This window comes from Dermacentor andersoni, chromosome 4, assembly GCF_023375885.2.
Source record: "Dermacentor andersoni chromosome 4, qqDerAnde1_hic_scaffold, whole genome shotgun sequence".
In the NCBI taxonomy this organism is placed as follows: Eukaryota; Metazoa; Arthropoda; class Arachnida; order Ixodida; family Ixodidae; genus Dermacentor; species Dermacentor andersoni.
Window position 1 is genome coordinate 8,368,342 of NC_092817.1, and position 26,508 is coordinate 8,394,849.

The 26,508-nt window shown below is 47.9% G+C and overlaps 1 protein-coding gene across 2 annotated transcripts in view; it reads right to left on the minus strand.

Moving 5' to 3' along the window:
* LOC126535940 (major facilitator superfamily domain-containing protein 6-like) overlaps positions 1 to 26,508 on the minus strand; it is a 186,492-nt gene that overhangs the window by 93,232 nt on the left and 66,752 nt on the right. Inside the window, exon 2 of one of the 2 annotated variants that reach the window (XM_055073361.2) lies at positions 1,023 to 1,160. The exons of the other annotated variant lie outside the window; for it this stretch is intronic. The gene's annotated coding sequence lies outside the window, so the exon portion shown is untranslated. The remainder of the gene's footprint in view (positions 1 to 1,022; positions 1,161 to 26,508) is intronic. 2 annotated transcript variants of the gene reach the window in all.

Here is a 26,508-nt window from a genome sequence, read left to right on the forward strand (position 1 = left end):
ACTGTAATCGGTAATTCTTGGTGCTGGCACGAAGGTTCGTATTTCCGCTTTCTCTCGCTGATGTTACTACGCCTGGAAAACTGCGATTTAGAATGTGCGATAATGACGCGCTGTTTGAAAAGAGCAAAATAAAAGATTCATACTAGGAATGTACTACATAGAATGAAATATGGTATTTGCGTGAGGTCGTCAGTATGGGAATGATAAAATGATTAGGATACCCTTTGGGCGTAGAATCACTTCTTGTTAAAAATTGATCTTAAACAACAATCAGTCGCATATAGCCTCTAACTTCTATATTTAGCAATATTGAGAAATTCTGAGGCCTAAATAATTGTTTAGCGCATATATACAGGCTGTTTCACGCAACTTGAACCATAGGCGTATCTACCGGGTGGGCAAACGGGGGGAAGTGCATTGACCCCCCCCCACCCCCACCCTGCCCACACCGTAGATACGCCTATGGTTCAAGTTACGTGACTTTTAAAGGAATTCATTACAAATGTTAGAAAAGGGCCCATATTATGGCTGTAGTATTAGGGGTGTCTTTATTAACAGTGGAGCCTTCACCACCTGAACACGCTCCAACACCCGAGCACCTATAACGGCGTAGAACAGACTATGGTTTCCAGATGTCACTCGCCGCATTGACTTAGTGGCTATGGTATTGCGCTGCTAAGCACGAGGTCGCGGGATCGAATCCCAGCCGCATTTCGATAGAGGCGAAATGCAAAAACCCATGTCCCCCGTGTCCCTGCACTCGTGTCCTCTGCACTGGAGAACGTTAAAGATCTCTTGGTGGTCAAAATTAATCCAGAGTCACCCCCCTACGGCGTGCCTCATGAGCAAATTGTGATTTTGGCACGTAAAACCGCAGAATTCAATTCCGGATACGTTTTCGCGAAATGTTTTAGTACCGAACTACACGAGTGCTTTCACGCTGTCTCATTTTCTTTTCTGCATTTTGTAAACTAGATGATCTACACATGTATCTTGTTTCCCTTCTGCGCCGATGTATATACCTTATTGCTGGTGCAACTGCTTTGCTTCGAGCAGCGAGACCTCCTCGCTGCTGTGTGGCGAGGCCAGCAGTGAAGCGCACGTTGCGTCCTCGCTCGATCCGCCCCGGCAAGAACGTAGTCGCCGGAGCGCTGCGACCACTGCAAAGAAGAGCCGACAGAAGTGGAGTGCAATCGTGGCCTTATCACGGCTCAGGTTAAGTCATAGTTATGCGCAGCCTCCGAGCAATGTATACAACTGGCGACGCGATGGCTAATCGTGACATGTCGCGTGAATGGCTTTCACGACGTGCTTCCCGCGTAGCTGCAACAAACAGCGTATAGCAGCCAATTTTTGCCCCGGCGAGTTCGCTCTGTCCGACCGTTATTGGTCGTTTCCAACAGAAACGGGCTGGCGCACATCTTATTCCAAGAATGTGCCGTGTTGAAACCTAACGGAAAGACGCTCTGTCGGTGTGCGCGTATTTTCCTATCCTTTCTACGAACAACCGCAAATTCTTAAACACGACATGCATTTCGCTAATGCAACTAATGCTAACTTCTTTGTCAAAGTGCTGCGTGATAGTGCCAACAAGACCGCTGCATACACGCCAAACTGCTGTAGTATACACCGACGGACGCAACGTGAATGGGGCAACTCGTAGAACTGTTATAAACATCGCGGTTCGGTTTTTCACGGAAGGACATAACGCATCACACGAAATCTAAATAAGCCCCAGAGAAATTCGCTCCAGAAAGTACTTTTTTCAGTTACTTTTAGATAAAGACAACTTAAATCACAAGCAGACTAACTTAAAGAGCGGAACCGCAAAATGCACATAAACATTTTAAAAGGTCAGGACACGCGGGACGCCTCGAGGGCCGCGCATCGTGCCTGAACAAAGGACAGAGAACGCAGGGTGACAACGCCAGCGTTACACGCAACCGGTTCCCTTCGCCACGCCCAAACGTAACGAGGGGCGTGCCGGAGACGTCCGATTAAATTTTCAGTGGAGGCAGGCGTCAGAGTGAGCGTGTGCGCGCTCTTCTTGTCGACCCCCCCGGACGGCTTCTCCCACAGCTTGAGGCCGCGTCAGTGAAGCGACTCCCGATTCGAGGCGGGCTCGTCGTTCTCTTCAATAATGAGGCGCTCGCGAATGCAAAAGTAACGAAAAAAAATATGAAAGATGGGAAATCCTATGCCACACACGCGCACACTGTTACGATGGGCCAGCGGGGACCGCGACCTTCGATCCTCTCTTCGAATTTCCTGAGACGAATCGCTTAAGCTTTGTGACGTTAACAGTACGTTCCATCACCATCGTCAGCAGCCGCACCAGCCTGTTTTATGTCCACTGCAAGGGCGAAGGCCTCTCCCTGCGATCTCCATTTACCCCTGTCCTGCGCCAACAGATTCTAACTACCGCCCGTGAATTTCCTAATTTCATTACCTCACCTAGTCTTCTGCCGTCCTCGACTGCGCTTGCCTTCTCTTGGCACCCATTTTGTAACCATAATGGTCCACCGGTTACCTAACCTACGCATTACATGACCTGCCCAGCTCAATTTTTTTTTCTCTTAAGGTCAGTTAGAATATCGGCTATCCCCGTTTGCGCTCTTATTCAAGTCGCTCTCTTCCTGTGTCTTAACGTTACGACTAACATTTTTCGCTCCATTGCTCTTTGCGCGGCTCTTAAATTGTGCTCGAGCTTCTTTGTCAACCTCCAAGTTTCTGTCCCATATGTCACCACCGGTAAAATGTACTAATTGCGCACCTTCCTTTTCGATGATAATGGTAAGCTTCCAATCAGGAGCTTACAATGTCTGCCGTATGCGCTCCAACCCATATTTATTCTCCTGTGAGTTTCCTTCTCATGATCAGGGTTCCTTGTGAGTAATTGACCTAGGTAAACGTACTTCTTCAGAGACTCTGGAGGCTTACTGGCGATCCTGAACTATTGTTCCCTTGCACGGCTAACCATCGTTATTCATCATCATTCATCAAGCTGGTTATAAGTGGAGATCTCCCAAATGCCCTGTGGAGCGATCAGGGATCACTCATTTCAAGTAAGGGTCACTTGTGCCAGGAAATGATGAACGTTGTTGAATTGCTCGCACTATCTCAAATAGTGTCTGAGCCAACTAGAGAAAATCATGTTATGGATCTGATTTTCGCAAACCAACCTCAACTGTTTATTTCTACGGTTGTTATTCCTGGGATTAGTGACCACAGTGCTGCTTGATCTGAAATGAAAGTTACACATGTAAAACCTACGCACACAGTGGCGAGACATGTGTATAACTATTCGAAAGTTCAGGTTGATAATATAAATGAAGGTTTGGATGGGCATTATGATGTTTTTGCAACAGAAGCTGAATATAAAAATACAGATGAATTATGGACTTGCCCCAAAAACAACATGCTAGAACTTCGGCAGCGTTTTCTACCGTGTAGGATGCTGAATGAAAGATAAAGTAGAGATAAGCCTTAGTTTTCGAAAGCGTTGCGCAGTCTTACGCAGAAAAGGCAATGATTTTATCACAATTTTCTCCAAATGCCGTCAAGCGATAACAGGCAGAAGCTGAAAGAAATTACGTCGGAAATGAAGACAATTCGCGTAGCCAAGAATGCTTTTAGTGAAACTATCCAGTTGTGAATCAAAGATGATCCCAAGCAATTTTGGAAGCACGTGAAAAGAAATGGAAAAGAGGCAACATCTATTCCGTCACTTGTCACTGGAAACGGCGTCGTTCCTGACGACAAAGCTAAAGCGGAATGCTTTAATCAGTATTTTGCTTCCGTGTTTTCCACTGTGATTCCAAGCAACGATAACCGCAGAAGTACCCCGCGAGAATTGATAGCCTCGATGGGCGATATGCATGACGTCGTTATCAGCTCACGTGGCATAGAGCAGTTGCTTTTGAAATTGAACGCTACAAAAGGCGGAGGACCTGATGGTTTAACTAATAACTTCTTTAAAATTTGTGCCCGACCTATAGCTCCTTTTTTGAAAATACTATTTGAAAAACCAGTGGCAGAAGATTCCCTGTCCAATGATTGGAAGATTGGTGCAGTAGTTCCAGTCCACAAATCTGGTCCGCAAGTGAGTAGTTAATTATCGTCCGCTTTCTTTAACGTGTGTTGCATGCAAAGTTTCAGAGCACGTTTTATACTCAAGTATTGCAGCACATATGAATCGGTATTCCCTATTTAATCCCTTTCAACATGGCTTAAGAAAGAATTTGTCTAGCATAACACAATTGAATTCACACATGATATTGCCAGTGCTATGGACGAACGATTTTCTATATATTTTATATTTTTAGATTTCAGGAAGGCATTCGACACTGTATCCCATTCTTTGTTAATTGAGAAACTTCATACGTACACCATTAATACACAAGTTATTGGATGGATTGAGGAATACTTAAGACTGCGCAAACAGTACGTAGCTTTGAATGGTGCTGAGTCATCAAGATGAGACGTCATTTCTGACAAGAAATTAAATTATGGGGTTTTACGCGCCAAAACCACTTTCTGATTATGAGGCACGCCGAAGTGGGGGACTCCGGAAGTTTCGACCACTTGGGGTTCTTTGACGTGCACCTAAATCTAAGTGCACGCATGTTTTCGCATTTCGCCCCCATCGAAATGCGGCCGCCGTGGCCGGGATTCGATCCCGCGACTTCGGGCTTAGCAGCCCGACACCATGGCCACTAAGCAACCACGGCGGGTACCATTTCTGACATCCCTCAACGCACAGTTATGGGTCCACTTTTGTTTCTTTTATTTATCAATGACATCAGTGAAGGAGTTCTGCCACATTTGAGATTGTACACTGGTGATTGCGTTTTGCACAAGCCTATTAGTTCTGAAGACGATTGCCACATTCTACAGTGTGATCTCAGCTGCATTGCTCAGCGGTGTTGTAAGTGGAACATGAGTTTGAATCCGGCTAAGACATTTCTTATGTCATTTAGCAAGAAAAAAAAACCATGTTTGTTTCAGTATACCTTAGATAATATTGCATTGTCACGAGTGTCTGTATATAAATTCCTAGGCGTTTGTTTTACCACTGATTTAATATGGCATCGTCACGTCGATCATGCAATAGCGAGTGCACGCAAATCATTAGGGTTTCTACGGCACAACGCTAAAAAGTTTCAGTATGACTACTAGAGAGGTATACTGTACAAAACGTTCGCCAGGTCTGTGTTAGAACATGCATGCGAGGTATAGGACCCACCGATTGTTGGTGACAAGGAACGCCTTGAATAAGTACAAAATTTAGCTGCAAGATTTGTTACTGGAAATTATAGTTTTACCTTTAGCGCTACACAAGCAAAGAATAATTTACCATAGGAGTATCTTGAGAATCGCAGGAAAAAAACTTCTCTTAAAGTTTTTCATAGTATCTTTCGCACAACCATTGGAATTGACAGGCAACAGTACATACTTGAACCTTATTGTGCATCAGCTCGAGGCGACCACCCCCATAAAGTAGGAGAAATGTTTTGCCACACAGGACTATTGAGGATGTCTTTTTTTCCTAGAACAATACAGAAGTGTAATAGACTATCATCGTCAGTGGTTGATGTAATATCGAATGATTAACAAAGGGAAAATGAGACATCCACCCAAACATAGCTAAGTGCTACAAAGGAAAGCCATACGGGTTCCTCGAAAGAAAAGCCTCGCAATTGAAGAAAAATTCGTTATGGTCCGGGACTCGAAACCGGGACCACCGCTTTTCCGGGGCAGCCGCTCTACCATCTGAGCTAACCAGACGGCTAGCAGATGGCAGAGCGAAGTCCAATTCGTCAACAACTCGAAGCAAAGGCAAGAGTTTGACGTAATAGTTCTGCGGAAATCCGCAAGGTGAAGAGAAGCAATTAATAAAGAAAGAATGAGACACCCACCCTTTTCCTTTATAGCACTTAGCTACGTTTGGGTGGATGTCTCCATTCCACCTTTATTAATTACTTCTGTCCACCTTGCGGATTTCCACACAACTATTATGTCAATATCGAATGATGCATTTTATGCCTTGTTTGATTGATGCGACTTTACTTATGTTTCTTTCTTATCTCCATGGGAATAGTGTCTATAATTACTTGGCCATTATGCTTGCCATTCGTACTGTATTGTTCATTTCTAGGTCGTATTGCATGAACGCGCTTGTTCTGTATTTCCCCCCACTGCAATGCCTGTAGAGGTGCTGTGGTAATTACATAAATAAATAAAATAAATAAATCTTTGTTTTCTGCATATTAATCCTCATCCCCACTCTTCCACTCTCTTTGTTAAGCTCCTCAATCGTTTGTTTTAACTCGTCTGCAGTGTTGCTGAATAGAACAATGTCATCTGCAAACCGAAGGTTGCTGAAATATTCGCCGTCGATCATTACTCCTAAGCCTTCCCAGTTTAATAGCTTGAATACTTCTTCCAAGCACGCAGTGAATAGCACGGGAGAGATTGTGTCTCCTTGTGTGACTCTTTCTGTATAGTTATCTTCCTACATTTATTGTGGAGAATTAAGGTAGCTGTGCAATCTCTGCGAATACATTTCCAAGATATTTACGTAAGCGGGCTGTACTCATTCCAAGAACCAGCCAATTGCTGGGCCATTCCACGAGCCGAGACGCGTCAATTGAGACAACCGTGAGCCTTCCTGTTAACGCGTCTTCCCTCCAAGGCAGTGAGACGTGTGCGCCCGAGGTCTCCGATTGTGTTCAGGGAACAAAGGTGGCTTATGCGCACCCTCGGATTGGAGTAAGGTGTGACCACACATTTCCCTGACCTAGGAATCTAGGGAGGACCAATGGGATTTAAGCGTACTTTTCGATGCTCCAATTCAGTGTGTGCTCTCCCAGAAAATGTAGTCTGGTCTGACCCGTAGCTCCAGGGGCGTAGCCTGGGGGAAGGGGGGGGAGGGGGGGGGTCTTATAAGGCTTCAGCCCCCCCCCCCCCCCCCGGAAATTTTCTCGTGCTGTCATGCGCCGCCGACCAAAACAACTCCCGGCTCCGGAAATCATGCTCGATTTGGTCTAGAATGTCCTTGTCACGTTCGAAAATGCATTTTAGCGCGAACATTGCGAAATCGGGCTGGATTTCGCGGCAACGCCCATGCATCGCGAGTCACATATAGTAGCGCAAGGCGCCCCACCGAGCACAAAGTTTCAAGGGCATTTTAACGGCGAGCAAGCTTGTCTCGGCATCTCGCGGAGGCCGCGAAATCTATGGAGCGCTTGGTTTTCAATTCTGAAACTTTATACGTATAAAGTTATCATAACCTTTTAACGAGAAAGGTGCATTGCCATTTCCAAAGTCGTGCTTTAAATTTTCTATTCCGGAACTTTGTGGGTTTAATGCTGTTACAAAGATTTGACGCCAAAGGTGCATTGACTTTTCTCAAGTCGTACATCGAGCCATACAAAGAGAAAAGCCAAATCAACACACTATCAAACAAGTTGACAAAGCACGCAACGAGGTCCGATTAGACGAAGCGTTGAGGTGGTTCCTTTGTACCGTCATGTCACAGAAAAGAATATAAACATTTTCTTTCCCTGCGCCAAAGCATCCATGTCAAGACACTAAAGCCAGCAAAGGTAACTAAGTTCTTATTTATTTTTGTACTTGGACTTTTATTCGCGAGGACACATTGAGCCTCTTTAATTTTCTCTTTTGTGTGTGCGTGTGTTCTCGCTACCCGCGGGCTGCCGATCCAGCCAGAGCGCATGCGTTTTTCTCGTGCTGCATCGACCACCGCGCGGCGCACTTCGATGCGCGTTCGTTTTTCTCTGGCCGACTGGATTTTCGCTTGGCAGAGTTTTGGACGCTTTCTGGCTAGCAGACGAGAAAATGAAACAATGCATGGTCGCTTGCCGCCATCACTGAGGGGACTCGACAGATTTTAACGCGTTCGCTTGAGCGTAACCTCTCCGGAAAATTTTGTCTCGCCGGTATAGGATACCGAGCAGTATGCGTATGGTTCTCTGTGGACCAAGTGTCTCACGTTTTCTTCGATATTCCATCGGTAGCCACACTAACCGCCCAATGTAGGCATTCGATTGCAGCCAACATGCTTTCCTTTGCGTTACTTCATTTCGGCACCCCCCGCTCCACAAAAGAAAAAAAGAAAGACATTGTTGTGGCGCAGCGAATTGTCGCATGGTGAAAGTTCGATTTTGTTATTTCTTTTGCGGAAAGTAACGGGCCAGGGGTCGCTTCAGTTGCAGGATACTCTTATTATATTATTGAGATAACAGCTATATGGAGACTCTAGACGCATTCCTGCCGTCGCCGTCGCCCTCATGTTCCGTATAAGTCCAAGGGCGATAACGTCGTGACCGCGCGCCGCAAGCTGTATGTGCGAGTGAGAGCGTAAGGGGGGGGGGGGGAGAAGGCGGCATGGGTGAGCCGATGATGGTGGCTCAGTCTTGTGTGCGCAAAGGAGAAAAGCTCTGAGGAAGCGCGCCGCCTTCCGTCGCGCGCGATACATCGGGGGAGTGGAGGAAGGGCGGAGGGAGGTGGCTGTGATCTGTGAATCTGTGGTTGCGCAACATGTTTATTTGCCTTCTTTAACGCATCAGATATAGTGACTTTTTCTTAGATACGTAGATTTATTGAAGACTTACACGTATATTTAAATATTTTGTTGCGAGGTGTTGTGTATATGCGCAGTGAACTTTGTTTCCAATTACACTTTTTTGCCCTTTATCAAGCTGTATCTTCACATTTGTATATTGCATTGTATATTCCACTGTATATTCTATTGTATCTGTTTCCAATGTACGAGCGCGAGTCAAATGAAAGTGAGCCAACCCGCCCTGCGCAATAATGGTTCGGTTCATTATCTGCGAGGCATGCCCGTAGCACACATGCATCTCATTTACAAAAATGACATGCAGGGGCGAGGATAAATGTTCTTTAATGTTCTCATACACTGGGTTGAACATGGTTGCGTGACATAATGGACACTACAAAAGTTAAACAGCGTGGTGCGGTGAGGTTTTTGACAGTTGAAGATGTTTCCCAAAAAGAAATTAGTCGACGTATGGCTGCCGCGTGCGTTGAACATTCCATTTCATTGGCCACTGTGAAGCGTTGAAGGAAACGGTTCAGAGAAGGACGTGAAAGTTGCAAGGACGATCAATGGCCGGCCCAAAGCCACCATGGAATCATCCCCAACACAAATGCAAAGTCTGATTAGACAAGAACGGCGGATAAGCATCGGTGAATTGGCAGGGCGTGTGAACATCAGTCACGGTTCGGGTCACACCATAATTCATGAACATCTCGGTTATCGGCTCTTGTGTGCGCAATGGATGCACAAGATTTTGAACCACCGCAAGAAGACGGAGAAGTTCGGTGCTGCCTTGACTCATCTAATCCGGTATCACGATGAGGGTGACGACTTTTTGTTTGCAATTGTGACCGGGGACGAATCATGCTGCCGCTACTACTAGCCTGACACTACAGCAAAGCTTACAGTGGAAACATTTGAATTCACCACCCCCAAGGAAAGCAATTGAAGGCCTTCTACCGGAAAGGTGTTGTTGACTTTTTTTTTCGATCGTCAGGGGCCATTATTGATCGAATTTGCTCAACCTGGAGAGATTATCAATCGTTTCCGATATTGTGAAACGTCGCATCGGCTGCGTGTCGCAATCAAGAACAGACAACGTGGAAAATTGAGCAATGGGATCATCTTGCTCCACGACATTGCCCGTCCCCACGTCGTTGATGTGATGAACAGAAAACTGACAAAGTTCAAGTAGAAAACACTGCAACATCCGCCATACAGCCCAGACCTGTCGCCTTGCGACTTCCACATATTGGCGCAATTGAAGAAACAGCTCAAAGGAACCAGATTCGTGTTGGACGATGACGTAGAGTCAGTTACAGATTTTTGAAGCAGCAACCCAAGGAGTTTTATGAGACGGGAATTACGCGACTCGTTAGTAACTGGGACAAATGTCTAAATGCTCATAAATAAAGTACCCCGTTTGTCATATATACGCATTGACTCACTTTCATTTGACTCGCCCTCGTATATTTTGCAGAACTCCTGCTTTTTATTGTGCTCTCTGTTGCGACTATAATTTCGGAGCAATTGCTCACGATACACGACCGGTGACAGCTGCTCCTGCGCAATACATTCTAGCAAAGGACAGCGTCATTGAGATCTTTCTCTGGTCGTTGCATATGTACAAAAATGTAAACAAGGTTCTTGAATGACAGAGAGAGAGAGAGATGCAAATGAGAGAAAGGCCGGGAGGCTAACAAATTTTCATTAAAAAATTTGTCCTCAACTTGTGCATTTCATGGCCTTTACATTTTTCATATACGCAGCATGCACTGCTTTGCTGGTTTCAAACTGATATAGTTCTAAAGTTCGTGTGACATTTGCTTCACTTATTAAATATGCAGAAAACATGGAAGCATCGATATCAGTTATTTCGGGCACAATTTTGAAATATACGAGTGTATTCTTTTATGAGAAAATACATACTTGTCTTGAATTCGCTTGCAGCATCTTTGGAAATGGCAACGCAGTTATTATTAATGTTTAATGTATTTGATCTTTCGACTATTTCGATAAGGAGGAGGCCGAGCTGCAAAGTGAGTCCCCCCCCCCTTCCCCCCCCTTCCCCCCCCCCCCCCGAACGATATTTCTGGCTACGCCACTGCATAGCTCATGCTACGAGAGCGATGTGCTGCGCTCCGTGCTCAGGCCAGTACGTTGCTCCGTAAATCAATTTGCCTCTCCTATGTAAATAAGCCCCCTGTTCCGTTCCTCAATCCTCTCGACCTGGCTCACTCTTCACTAAAGAGGCGACCCTCGTCAAGTAGGCTCGGACGTCGGCGTGGTCCCACTTAGCCTCCGCGTGACGCCCCGGTAGGCCAGCTACCCACTACGAGGCGCACCGGCGACGTAGGCTAAAGAACCACCCTCAGTTGACGCCAGACTCCGAGTCCACGACCCCCCAAATCGTACAACACACGCACACCAAACGCGTTAGTTCGTCTGACGACTTAGATCACAGTAGAAGGTTTCCCTCAGCTTAGCTTATTTCTTCGATATTAAAGCGAAGCCTCCTTCCCGGACTTTCACGAGCGTGGCTGCCGGGTTCTGCTGCTGTCTTACCACATAGCTCTCACATGAAAAAAAAAATAGCTAAATAGCGTGCTCGGTGGTTGGATCGGTGCCCATGCAGCATGATGCCATTAGGCCACGCACAGCCTCTGCCGTGCCAACTCTCCAGCCAGCTCTTTTGAGATGATCACCGTGTGCTGTCACGTTGCACGTAGAACGGGTGCGTGAGAGCACATGCGCATCCGCCAGTTTACACCAAAGACGCAAAAATGTGAAATTGGCAAATATTTGACAAATCGCTTCACGAAAACTTCAAAGAGACTCCAAGATGTGCGTTGGATCTGCATGTTATTTTATTTTTCTTTAAGGACAAAGTCTTTATTAGTGTACGGGAGAACAACGCGAATAGACGCAGGACAAGAAGGCTGTTGCCGTATAAGGCGCGCACTGACTAGCCCAAGCAACCACGGCGTTGCAGTTTGTTAGGGAGCTGCCACCACTTTTCCCGTGTCGGGTATGTTTTCAGCCTCTTTTGTGGGTCGATCCCGGAGAAGGTGCCACTGCAGGTACGTATATGCCTCTGGGCCACCGTCATGTTCTCGATATGCAAGCACACTTTTCGACGGCAGCATTCGAACAGAACGTTCCTGTTGTGTTGTTGTGCAGTTGGTTTCGTTTCTAGTTTCGGTTTTGTTGTTACGTCATACGTGACGTCATAATGGCAATAAAAAGGCTGGTGCTGTCAAGGGACACACACAGAGAAGCGAGGGATGTGATCGCAGACGTTTGAAGTCGTGGTTGTTCTTTTTGGGACGGAGGGCCCCCCCCGAGTGTGGCTCGGTGCGCCTGGCCACCTGACCCAGCTACTCTACACCTACGATACAACATATTGGCGACGAGCTAGGCCTTACGATGACTTTCGCGGGACTTACGCCTCCGCCTGCATTTCTGGAAACCCCCGGTCAGCCACCCATACCATGGAAGCAGTGGAAGGAACTATTTTCTACCTACTTGGAAGCGTCGGGTGCCACCGAGTTTGCTGCTTCTCGGCGGAGAGCCATACTTCTGCATTCGCTTGGCGTCGAGGGGCAACGTAACTTCCGGAACGCGTCGATGAACGCTGCTACTACTCTGTCTGCTACCACTCCCACGGTGCCAGTCCCAGATCAGCATACTACTTCTACAAGTCAAGTTACAGCGGCGGAAGACGCATTTCAAGACGCGCTGTACATTTGTGACCGCCTGTTCTCAACCACGACGAATGTGCTTGTCGAACGGCACCGCTTCAAACAGAGGATACAAAATCCGGGTGAGCCTACTGATGTCTACATTGCTAATTTACGCGAACTAGCAAAGAACTGTGAGTTCGAGGGATCCTCCGACATAGCTGTCCGCGACCAACTCATTTCTGGTATCGCATCGGACAGGCTTCGTGAGCGTTTCCTTTTCGAAGGCGCAACGCTGACCTTGGACAGGGCAGTTACAATAGCAGAACATTACGAAGCAACATTGAAGAGCCTTCGAGAGTTCGGCGCAGCGGAGGAGGCGAAGTATGTACGACATTCAGGCGCTTCGGCGTCGAAGTCGCGTGACGGTCGCCGTAAAGAGTTCATGCCCTCGCCGCGGAAACGCAAACAGACGCAGCCGGCGTCTGCAAGGGATACGAATCAGCGTCGTTGCTACCGCTGCGGGTCTACTCGACATTTGGCAAATTCGCCGAATTGCAAGGCTAAACATAAGAAATGCTCTGGGTGCGGAAAAGCAGGTCACTTTCAGGTTATGTGCCGCAGTTCGGAATTTAAGGAGAGCGTGAGGGAAGTGCAAGAGGACGCCGAGCAACGCGTAACGCAAGTGCAAGCGGACGCCGAGCATCGTGTGACGCTGCTACATGTCTCGACCGGCGTTTCGCGCCTCAGCATTTTCATCGAACTGCAAGTTGAACGCGTTCCTGTGAACTTTTTAGTAGATACAGGGTCGTCGGTATCAATAATAACGGAGGACATTTACATGAAGCATTTTCAAAGTAGGAAAGCGTTGCTACCACCTGCTGTTGCTTTATTGGATTACTCTAACGGGAAGATCACAGTGAAGGGATGTTTCTCCGCTACCGTTGCTTACAAGCAACGCACTGTCCCTATTCTCCTGTATGTTGTACAGCAGGGAACCGCAGTACTTGGAATGGACGCCATCAGCAGCCTGGACTTGCATATACATGGGGCTGAGTTGAAATGCCTGCAAATGAAAAGTGTTGCTTCCGACCTTCTACCTCTGGAATTTCGCGAGAAATTCAGCCACTTGTTCTCAGATGAGACAGGACTAGTAAAAGGCTTTGCTCATCACATCAACCGCAAGGTGAATGTGACCCCAGTGGCCGCTAAGCTACGTCGACTTCCTCTGGCCCTTCGGGAACAAGTTTCTGCTGAAGTACAGCGGCTTGAGCAAGCAGGCATAATCGAGAAAGTGGATGCTTCTGAATGGATTTCTCCGGTGGTAGTGGTCCGAAAGAAGAACAGCAGCATTCGGCTTTGTGTGGACCTTCGGGAAGCCAACAAAGCTATCATCGTTGACGGATTTCCTCTTCCACATAGTGACGACCTACTACATCAGCTAGCAGGGGCAACACACTTTTCAAAAATCGACTTGGCATCAGCCTACCATCAAGTGGAATTAACGCCTGAAAGCCGCGATCTGACGACATTCATTACGCATGACGGTCTTTTTCGGTTCCGTCGAGTGTGTTTCGGCCTCGCCTCTGCACCAGCCGCTTTCCAGAAGATGATGACTTCAATCCTGAGAGGCTGCAAGGGTGTACTTTGCTACATAGACGATATTATCGTCTACGGTAAATCTGCGGCTGAGCACTCTGCAAACCTTCATGATGTTCTTCAGTGCATCTCAGCGGCTGGCCTGCGGCTTAACGAAAAGTGCTTGTTCAATGTGCAAGAACTGACATTCTTGGGACATGTCGTCAGCCACAACGGCTTGTCACCCTTGAAATCGAAAGTTGAAGCTATTGTTCATGCCCCAGCGCCCACGAACACCACTGAGCTACGTTCGTTCCTTGGGCTTGTCAGCTATTATGCCAAGTTTGTTCCTCACTTTGCTGACGTCGTGGAGCCTATTCGCGAGTTACTTCGTCAAGGAGCTTCTTTTTCCTGGGGCGACAAGGCTGCTCAAAGCTTCCGTGCGGTGAAGCAACTACTCGCAACAAGCAAGGCCGTGCACATGTTTAACCCCTCGCTACTTCCGGTAGTGACTACAGATGCTTCCGACCACGGTCTGGGAGCAGTGCTACAACAGAGGTACGGAAATGAACTCCGCACCGTTGCCTTCGCATCTCGAACGCTGTCGCAAGCAGAGCGCAAGTACTCAGTGGGAGAAAAGGAGGCACTCGCATGCGTATGGGCGTGTGAACACTGGCACGTTTTTCTTTGGGGAAGGAAGTTCGAGCTACGAACTGATCACCAAGCTCTGGCTACTCTCCTCTCATCCCGGGGCACAGGCCGCCGGTCTACCCGAATTGCAAGATGGTCGGCACGTTTACTGTACTACAATTTTGATGTATTATACCACCGTGGAAGTGATAACAAGGTGGCGGATGCTCTATCACGCTTGCCTCTGTCAAACGTACAAGAACAAGAGGAAGAAGTTGTGTCTCTTGTTTCCACCTGCATCACAAAGGCACAACTTCAGGAAGCTGTTCAATCCGACTTGCTGCTACAGCAGGTGATGACTTACGTAACAACTAGGTGGCCGGCGAAATGCAGTCTTCAGCCTGAGTTGCGGCCCTTTTTCTACGTACGGGATGAGTTGGCAGTTATGGACAGCCTTCTATTGCGGGATGAGCGCCTGGTCATACCAGCTGCATTGACATCAACGCTCCTGGAATCGGCGCATGAAGGTCACCAAGGAATTGTGCGCACAAAGCAGAGGCTTCGCGAGCAGTATTGGTGGCCAGGACTCGACAAACAAGTAGAGCAGGCAATCTCGTCTTGCAGTGTCTGTCAAGCGGCAGATAAGTCAGCGAAGCCCGCAGTAGCACCACTGGAACCCATTCCGCTACCTGAGCGTGCTTGGCAGAAACTAGCGCTGGACATTGTTGGTCCTTTTACAAGAGCTAGGGAGAGCTGCAAGTTTGCAATAACGTTGATTGACCTTTATTCCAAGTGGCCTGAGGTATCCTTTGTCTCAAGTGTGACAAGTAATGCTGTAATCGGATTCTTGACAGCAGTGTTCAGCAGAGAGGGGTACCCAGATGAGATATTAACAGATCATGGACCGCAACTGAAGTCTACCCAGTTCGAGGATTTTCTCAGAAAGCGCGGAATTAAGCACTCCTGCTCATCGATTTATCACCCTCAAAGTAACGGACAGGTGGAACGTTTCAACAGGGTCTTGAAAGATTACGTGCAGCTTGCAGTTTTGGAACATCGACCTATTGAGACAGCAGTATTGGAGTACCTGGCTGTTTATCGCAGTACACCACATGCCACAACGGGCGTTCCACCAGCTGTACTCTTGCATGGACGCGCTCCACGTACCATGTTGGACATAGTGGGCATATCCCCAGGCCCAGGTTTCTGTTACAAGCCGGCACCAGAAATTGCCCAATTACGGAAGAGGGTGAGAGATAAACAAATGAGCAGCAAGGAGTATACAGATAGAAAAAGAGGGGCGAAAGTGCCAATGTTCCGTACGGGTGACTTCGTGAGGGTGAAAGACCCTCATGTTTCGAGGAAAGGCGATTTGTCCTACAGTGAACCCCTGAAGATAGTGAGTAAAAAGGGCAATAGTGCTTTCACCTTGGAAGACAACAAAACGTGGAATGCCGAGAGGCTGTCTAAGGTGCCGTACACGGTTCGTCAAGGAGGCTCACAGTTGACAACAGCTGCTCCTGTGGCTGGTGACTGGTATGCCAGTTTTCCTGTTGTTCCCGAGCCCCAAACTATGCCAGCTGAGCACCCTGGCCTTCTCGATACCACTGAACGAACAGCTCAAGCAGAGAACGAGCTAACAGGAGAGGAGCATCAACTAGAGTCCCCATCAACACCCAGAAGTGCTACAGCACAGTCTGAACGCAGAATTAGAATTCGCCGACCTCCAGCATGGCTGAGTGACTTTGTGACCTCTTAGACTGTCTTTGTGAAGTGTTCAAGTTTTGTTTCCTTGTTTCTTTCTTTCTTTTAAGGGAAGGTGTATGTTGTGTTGTTGTGCAGTTGGTTTCGTTTCTAGTTTCGGTTTTGTTGTTACGTCATACGTGACGTCATAATGGCAATAAAAAGGCTGTTGCTGTCAAGGGACACACACAGAGAAGCGAGGGATGTGATCGCAGACGTTTGAAGTCGTGGTTGCTCTTTTTGGGACGGAGGGCCCCCCCGAGTGTGGCTCGGTGCGCCTGGCCACCTGACCCAGCTACTCTACACCTACGATACAACAGTTCCTAGCACAGCAACCCGATGCTCCAACCATCGCCACATGCCTCAGCAGCGGAATAGAACAACATTCTTGATAATTTCCCGCGTGCAAGCCAGCGCGTTGAGACGCTCGGTGCCATTGTATCGCAACGTAAATTATATGACCACTCCGCGCAATTTTTCGATATCGTCGATAAATACACGTAATGGTAATGGTTTCTTTAGCTTTAAGAAGGTACGACGTTCCTTTGCGTAAGAATTTCATCGCCAGGTCGTGAAAGATGTCTAGCCGTGCACGCATTCGAATCGCACAGACTGGTGCACACAAAAAGCTGTATTCTAAGAGCAAGTCGCTCGGCGGAACACATTGCGGCACAGCCCATGCAGTAGACCCTGCTGGCTTGTGCCCTCACAAACGTAGTAGTAGTACCTGCCGGTTTCTGCGGGGAAGCACCGCGTCCTTCAAGAGACGCCCTCGTGTGGAGCCCGTGTGTTGTTTCGCTCCAGCGAAGCGGAAACAAGCGCTGCAGGAACAGGAGGCTCTGTGACAGCGCCCACAAAAGCCGTCCATTGAAAAAAAGCGCGAAGTGGACGCGCATCGTGCCCGCCGTGAGAGTGTCTCGGTCGATCTGACATTTATCGGTCCTTAGCAACCTGACCAGAATAGCTCCGATCATTGTAAACCCTCATCGCCATTCAGCACCTTATCCATCCGCTTCGAACCATTATCAACCATATAACCCCTCATCACTACTTATCATCCTTATCAACTCAATGACTGCTCAACTGTCAGTATTGCGCGAGGCGCATGAGCCCTCAGAGATCGGAGGCATTTCGGTCGGTGAAGGAACGCCCCTAGAGTAACACAGTAAACGATACGAGTGGCGACTCGAGCCGTTTCGCGGCCGAGCTCGAGGTTCGCCGATTCTGGCAGGTGGCCCGACGTGTCTCCCAATCATGTGGTTGCGACCACGGCTACGGCTGCAGCCATGGCTAGCAACTTGACAGGCAGCCACATGGTGTAACATGTTATTTCATTTTACATTCCTTTTTTTTTTCAGCACATACGCAGCAATGAGTGGTAGTGCCCGCGATAACAGTGACGCGAGCTGAGAGCCATGTGCGAGGCAATGACGAAGTTCGAAAAGAAAGGAAAGTGGTTCGTTAAGAAACGCAGCCTACGAGTACATGCCGTTCGGCGCAGAGGGCTTTATGGTGATTAACTGAAGGTGTTTGCTCGCAGCGGCTTCTGAAAAAGTATGGCGTGCCGCTTTTGCAAAAGAAATATGGCTTTATCTAAAGCCGTACACGTGTAATATTTGCAGTATGACAACGATTCGCGCTCTCTCAGCCTCTGTGCCATGCACGTGCGCTAGAGCGTTGTTAGCTGTTTTGTATTGGGCTGAAGATAGGTGTTTTAATGTTTTAATTGTGCGTGGTGTCCTTACCGTAGAAAGCTTCTTAAGAAACTTTCTACGCCATTTTTTTTGATGGCATACATTAATATCAGAGACGGTCGCTGTGTTAGATCAGAAAAATGTGCATTACACGAAGGAACATCTACATTCAAAAGCTTTCTTTTTTATTTTTGAAGGAATCTCCACTATTCCTTCCTCAACATACACTCTACAGCCAAAGGACATCATGCACATTCGAGGGCAAATGTTCAAGTATCAGAAGACGATTGCAAGGCTTCGAAGAGAGCGGACCCCCGGCACAGTCGAAGTACTTAATTGGCTCAGATGCCAAGATTTCGCAGCTGTTTAATCAGGGATCCACTGGATTATACATTCAAGACGATGATGTTGGTGCGTGCGCAATTGTTTATGCAGCCATTTTATTTTGACCCGCAACCACTCACATAACTTTGCTACCTTAATTCACCCTCCTTCGTCAAGTACTAGAAACAACGCCATATTTATTCCTTCTAGAACAATCGCATTTTGAGTTAATTAATTGCTTGCTTGTTTGTGTACTTCTCTTTAGTTTCATTATCTGGATGCTTCAAACACGTTTTGTGTGTGTGTTATTATGCTTGTGTAAGGCTTACTTCCAGCACGCCATTCATTTTCGAGTATTCTCCATTACTTGCATTTCGCAGTTTCATCCTGTTTTCATGTGTCTGCCCCTGTTCTCACAATTTTGCTACAATAAATTCTTGTCTGCTGTTTTTGTGTTCTTGGCTGTCCAGCAAGCTGATTGATATTGAAAGAACATGACACAATCATTTACGATACTTCTTTTGGTGTAGATTATTAGAAGTACAATATCACAACGATAAAGTTAGACATCCCCATAAACAGTTGGCATGAGTGTGGCGCTAAGTTGCAGCTTGAAACGTAACGAATATGAATTTAAGTAAAACTAACATAAAGTGAACCACCTTTGTGCCCTCGTCATCGCAACATATAAACAGCGGCACAAGCACCTGCGTGAGACCACTCGATGATGCATGCAACGTTACTGGTCACAGAAAAAAAAGACAAGAGATAAGAAACGAAAACGATACTTCGCGGCGCGTAGCAGCCTGCCACTAATCTGCCGGGTGCGCCGAGAGCCGGCCGCAGAGGCCTGCGCGAGTGACACATCTCTGCAGCGGAGAACCCCGAGGGATCCCGCGACCACCGAATCGCATCGGGGATGTGGCGTGTCTGGCATTACATTTCGGAATTACATCGCTCATGTCTACAATGCTCCGAGTCGGCTGTGGCCTTAGAGATGGCTTTGATTCCGCCAGATCTTTAAACAAAGCTTTCATAGAAACTGCATGTTCTCCTTTTGTTTTGTACCGCCGGTACAACCCATTCATATGGTTCAGATATATACTCACCTCCTGCAAGCGTGGGTGTTTAGCCCAGTGGGTAGGACGCGGCTTCTGAGCGTAGATTCGGAGGTTAGAAACTCACCACCGCCAACGTTTTAGAGCGGATCTGTGAACATAGTTAGTTGGTATTTTTAGTGTCCGCGTGCGCGACCTTTGCTCACAGAAAAATGTGGGACGATCCCGGAAACAGTGCAAAGCGGGAAGCGCACAGTGGGCTGCTTCTCCAAGCGGAATCACATGACGTCATCAGGTGACATCATTGCGTGACGTCACGTTTGACGTGATGACGTCACCAGGCGATATCCAGGCTAAGAGGGCTGTGCAAGCAATTGAACTCAGACAACAAAAACGCGCAGGGAACGTGTAACGTAAAAAACGCGCAAAAATGCGTAGCCTGCGAAAGTAATGTGGTGTACAAGATTCCGCTTAAATGCGGCAATGTATACGTTGGCCAGACGGGACGCTGTCCGAACGACAGGCTTAGAGAACATAGTTACGCATGTAAACAAACAGCTGCGCCTAGCAATCCGGCTATGTATCGCAGAATGTGCAAATGGACAGCGTTCTTTGACAAGACGACAGTCGTGGTTAAAGAAAAAGATAAAATGGCCAGGGAAATCCGAGAAGCCTTAGAAATAGACGAAGAAAATGACAACTTCGTGAGCACGCGTTCAGTCATGCTTACACTAAAGTTGAGATCACTTACGCAAAGAATGCATGCACACACAGAACGCATTGATATAATAGTAACAACCAGATATATGAGAACGCGATCTGAGATAATCTGCTATAACCGAGTTAACGCAGTCGCAATGCGTCGTTGTAAACTTTACGAACTGCGGTATGATCTGGCAGTAGGTCGTTCGCGCTCCCCTGGGTCACTTTGTGTCCGCCTCATTTCCAGCGTTCGCTTCGTCCCCGTTGCGTCTTACCGTGCTTGGCACAAGAAAAATGAACGAGCGCATGGTTTGAGCAGGAGGACGGCCCCGATTGATGTCGTTCTCGCGCAGTGTATTCGCGGCCTAAAACCTCGTTGGAGCTCGCAGCGTGTCGTGTATACAAAATGCAGGCCGCCCCTCTCGGGCTCGCACAATTCACTTCCAGCGCGCAAATTCGGGGCGTCCGGGAGTCGTTGATGTCCGGCAGGAAACGCCGGGGTCTCTCCCGCGCCGGGGCTAAACGGCACCAATCCCGCCCAATTGCAAACCAGTGGCCGGACGCTTGGTCTGCACCGCGGGGCCCGTCGCGTTAGCTCCTCCGCCCCGACAGTGCCTGCAACGGCCGCGCAACTAAGACCGATCGTTGAGAGCACTTGGGCCGCGTCCTGTCTCGCATCGCTGTTGCAGCCCAGTCCTGCCACCACCGAGGCGCGCCACAAGCCAAGTGTGTACCACCGACTCATACGCGCCTCCTCGCCCACCATGTGATAACGCGACCACGCGACGCGATCGAAACCCCAGCGGCTCAAAGGGGGGCAACCGGCAGAAATGTGCCAGCGGTGCGCGCCACAAAGTCCCGGCTGTCACTCGTAGGGCGTGGTTAGAAAGATCGCGGCAGCGAAATAATTACGCCGTCACCTTTTTAGACGTCGACGCGCGTCGAGATTAGGGGAAGCAGTCAGCACGCCACGTTGCAGTGTAGTACAGCTCTTGTGCGCTGTGTGTCAAGTGGCCGCCCTTTCTGGAAGCCTTGCTTTTCTGGAGCGCGAAACCTTAGGGAAAGAGAGCAGACTCCCTCCCACCGACTCCCAACTCAAAAGAGGGGCCGTTTCGGCCGGAATGCGAAGCATTGGAAGCGATAGCAAGGTTTACCGTGGCTCTCGAGCACGAGGTTGGAGCGGTGCAGCACGCGAGGCAACGACCGTTCGCCATAGCTTAACGAGCCGGCTCTAACAAGATAGAGCCGAGCCGAGGAGTTGGCCAAGACGGGCTCAACGTCGACTCTAGTCCCCATGTCCCAAAGAGAATTAAACGACCTCATTCACAAGAGGTAATCCGCTTCCTGAAATATTGCACCAAGCACGGAGACGATCGCGTCCCTATGTAGATAGATGTCCTTCGGGCGCAAGCAGGACAGCGCCTTCGCTCCCTTTGGGCGAATCCTGGTCTTCGCGATGTAGGCCCCCTTGTCTCGAGATCTCTTAGGCGAGAAGAGAACGCCAGCGAGTCCCTTGTTCAATGAGAGGCGCGGATGCGACACGACTCCATACGTGGGCGGCGGCACGTGGGACGAGTCCTCTCTGACGCCGTTGGCTGCTCACTCGAGGCTCTGTCCATCAGAGCAGTGCACCCCACGTGTCACGACTAATCGCCGGCGTCTGATGCAGACCGCGCACTCCTAGACGAATAAGAGATACCCGCTGCCTGGACAGAGTGTGTGTAAGTTACGGGTGCGTCTATACTCTTTTTCTTCTTTTTCAGAGGCAACGGCTTTTCTTTCTTTCTTTCTTTCTTTCTTTCTTTCTTGCTTGCTTGCTTGCTTTCTTCCTTTCTTTCTTTCTTTCTTTGATGGTCGCTGAATGTGCATGGCTGCAGTTCTGCAAGGGTTTCGGTATTGGTAAACCTGTCACCCTCCCGTTTAATTTACGCATTTCTTTCTCTATTGAGCGCACAGCTCTATTGTTATCTTCTTTCGCTACATCACGGGAGAAATAAATGACAATCGACGTATACAACGTGTGCTAATTCATGGATGAAGCGCAAACGGTATATACTCAGGACCGGATGCCGGTGGTTCGCCGTTTGTCCTCCACTATTGCATGTTACGAGGCATTCAAGTAAATAAATTATGCATACTCCTTTAGTAATCACTGCTATGCGAAGCATGGCTATCCAGCCTCAATTGTGGTTCCGCAAGGCAACGTGTCTGTGTAATCCGAACAGTTGCGTGTGTGACGACAGCAGCAAGAAAACGACGACGGTGGCGACAATAGTGTGGCGGCATGATTTACACTCCGGCCGTTCGACGCGAGTTCATACAACATGCCAACTGTTGGGTCCCCGCCCATGAGTTAACGGGCATACGAGGCGAAAGGAACACGGATTGGGAGTACGCAATCGTACGTACATATGGCACTCTGGCGAAGGTACGTTAAAACCTGATCAGCCTGGCTCGATCATTAAGGCGGTACACAACGTGGCAGAGCTTCGACGTGGCGTTAGCTGCTATGGGGAAAGGACTGAGAAATGTCAATGGCAGCTAGAGCATTCTTGGAGCGCTAGCTGCCACGAAGAGGAACCGGCGCCAAACGTCTCAAAGAGCGAGTCGATTTTGGCACGAGAGATCGTGGCTTAGCCCACCAGCTTGACACGTTTGTTTTTACTATTTCTGTGTGCTTGTTGTTGTAATGTGTCAAGCGAGGCAATAAAAAAGCAAAGCGGTCGTGACTTAACGGTTAGTGCATCACGCTGCTGTGCTTGAAGTCAGTTCGATCCTACCAGGGGTAACGCATTTACTTTTAATGCAAAGCATATGTTTTATTAGCATGACGTAATTGGAGAGATTGTTTCCTTCAGGTGGCACCGGCTACTCGTCGCTTGGCAAAGAAAAATATTATTTCGGAACAAAATATGGCACAAATTATTGCAATAAACAGTCAGTCAACATCAACACAAAGTTCGAATGGCTGGTTTTAGAAAACAAAGATGTGCAACCTGCTGCATCTTTGACTTGGTAACGTTTGTTGACCACAAAATTAGCTGTGGGAACATTGCCACTGCTGTGTTTACTGATGTTAAGAAGGCCTTTGACTTGGTCAGTGCACTCTCATGTCCTGCTTGGACTCTCAACGCTCAGAGCCTGTACAGCCGAGTTCTCAAATGGATCGCTAACTTCTTGAAAGACAGCGATATATACAAACACAAATGACGGACAAAGCGACGCATAACACCATCAACAAAGAAGCTACGCAAGGAAGCGTATTTTCTCTTCAATGCAGCAATAGCAGGCTTACCAGCGGTAATTCCGGCAGGCATAAACGTATCTGTGTATGCTGATGACAATTGCACACGGACATCGCACAAGTCTCTAGAGGTTGTCAAGCATCGGTTGCAGGTTGCAATAAGTGATTATTTAAGAGAACGGGGCATGCATATGTCTTATGCCAAATCAGCAGTTTTGCCTTTTCACGATAAAAAAAAGATCGGTCCTTCAGCAGACCGCCATGAGATCTACCTGGTTCGGAAACCTCGTCTTCTCGGCGTGAGCTTAAACCACCAGCTTCGATGGACTTGGAAGACCAAATCATTTGTGTCATAAACGTTCCCCGCAGAATCACAGGTACGAAGTGGGGTGGAACAACTGCATTCCTGCTCCACGTTCACACTATCCGCCGGAAAATTGCTTACACCGCCCATGTATTGCACAAGTTATCGTGACGTTCCTTCACCGTCTACAGCTGTTGCAAGCTCAGGGTTTACGAGTGTCTTTACAGCAGTCTCGCAAGCTACGTGCAGTCACCTCACTATTGCAGAAGCGTGGGAACCACATTTCACCGTAATTCACAGCCTGGAAACATGCCGACATCTCTTCAGAATTTCTACCCACCATTCTGTGCATCCACTTCTTTCAATGATAGAGAGCCACCCGGATGCGCAGATACAAGCCATGCATGTTTCATGAGCCTAAACTACGACTTCCATGGTCGCTTTCTTGGCATCCAGCCCTCTGCTGCCCACCGCGGCTTCTATAGCATAAAAAAGAGAAACGTCAATCGACGGCCTTAACATAAAAGCGACGTTTCCACACTAGCAGCGAAACAATAAGCTTTACATCAGCTGTTTGACAAGTAACAGTAATCTATTAACATCTACACGGACGGTTCTGTAATCGAAGAAAGTGCGACTGCAGCTACTAATATGCCATCCTTACAGGTAGAATACGCTTGTCGGCTGGGACGCACTTCGTTACCAACAACTGCGGAGTTAGTGGCAATTTTTCAAGCCACTTACTTTATCGATACATATGAGACACAATAAAGTAGGTAATTTGTACGGACTCCTTATCCGCTTTAGCATGTCTTGAAAATATTGATGACAGCCAACCACACGCACACATAACATACGCAGTATACTGAACACTTTAACTGAGGCTACTGAAAGAAAACAAAGTGGGTACCGGGACATTTTGGTACATCAGGCAACGAATTAGCGGACTCGTTGGCAAAACTGACCCATAAAGATGCAGAAATTCAACTCGTCCCTTTATCGCCAATGGACACGCAACGCATATTAAGGGTAATGAAGAAGGAATTGTCTATGTCAACCTGGTTCAATGAAAATACTAAGGAATCGGTTCTTTACGAAGCGGATCCCTCAACTCAAATAGCAGCCGGATGTAGAACTTTCGAAAAGTACTGAGACACTAATTCACCGATTGCGCCTTGGGACAGCATACATCAAACGTTTTCCATATCACACAAAACGGGCTACATCACCGGCTTGCTCCGACGCCAACGACGATGGAGCTGTTCGCCACCCACTCCTCGAATGACCCAGGCACGCGAAGAAAAGAGGGCAGCTGGAACAAGAGCTACACTCCATTCATCCTCACTAACCTTTCTCACTCGCAAAATTACTGGGCCCGTGGTCATCGAAGATAACAGCGAAAATCACTGAACACAGTCGAACATTTTTTCGAAGAAACATGCATCCTTAACAAGTACTAGATACCGCACCGAATAGTCACACAATGTAAATACAACTTGCTTCCATTATTTGTCATTATTAAAGCTTGTATATTAGGTGTTATACTCTTGTATTCTGTGCTGAAGCTCACTATTGACTGTCATGTTCAGTGCATGCATTATTTTAATTGTGTGTATTCCTCATCTGTTTGCACGCTCATCGCAGTCTACATCGCGGCTGCTGGTGTGCGTTGTGGTTCGACTCATTGTGGTGCCACTTGGCCTTGCCTTTTATACTTGTGTTTTCGTGGATGTAAAGTGATGTGTGCTGTGGATGTCTGGCCCAATCACGTTGTTTCTTTGCCTTTTCTTACTACATATATTTTTATATTGTTTTTGCTACACGAAAAGGGGTGGCCACCATTATAGGGTGAGTAAATCTCGATCGTTCAGTTGTTTTCCCCATTTCAATAAAAAATAAGATACGAAGTTTCGTACATGAGTGCGGAATCCCACAGATGATAAGCATGTATACATATGTAAACACATGTCCTTCGAATTACCAGCGGCGACCGTTTAGCGGATATGGTGTCGCGCTGCTAAGCACGAGGTGGCGGGATGGAATCCCGGCCACGGCGGCTTCATTTCGATGGGGCGAAATGCGAAGACACCCCCGTACTTAAATTTAGGCGCGGGTTCAAGAACCTCAAGGGGTTCAAATTATTCCCCCACTAAGGCGCGCCCCATAATGAGATCATGGTTTTTGCGCGTAAAACCCCATAATTAACACCAATGACTCCTAGATATAGGTCAACGCACGAGTGGTCACAGTACCATTCAGTACCAGGTTCCACAGCGACAGGCCCACTCGGTAATTGCAACGGCAGGCGCGCATGCAGTGTCAATAATGCACCGCCCAATGCAAGCGATCTCGAAAAACCTTCCGAGCCGTCGGCGTGAAGAGAGACCGCCGCTTGCGCCTGTTCGCGCACCGCGAGCTCCGGTGAGGCAGTGATGCGTTTCTGGAAGAGCTCGGCCGTACCCTCGATTCTCGCGGCGCCGACAGAATGGAAGTGGTTCTTGTCTCGTTTACGCGTGCTATCGACGTGCCAAGCGACGGTCTATAATCACTGCCTCGTCTCGTTCATTCCTCGCTGTCGTTACTTCGTCCTGTGTTCAACGTGGGCGGGAGAGTCAATTACTTCGGGCAGCGAAGGCCTTGAACCACTTTCACGAGATAATCGTTCAACCATATTAACGCAAGAAAGAGCTGCAGAAGTATCGACAATGCTCGGCTGAGCAACGTTTGCTTTTTTGTAAACCTACGTTTACTTCAAAAAAAAAAAAAAAAAAGTCGCAGTTTCGCCGGAAAGGCGAAGCATCGATTGCGATAGCACGTAAGCAGACAGCCATACGAAGTAAGGATAGCACTTTTATCGGCCGTATCAACTTGTAAACATTCGCTTGCTAACTAAATTAACAAGCATGGTGTCAGCGCGCATAGCAAACATAAACGCTCGATAATCGTGGAGACTCGCTGTTGAAACGC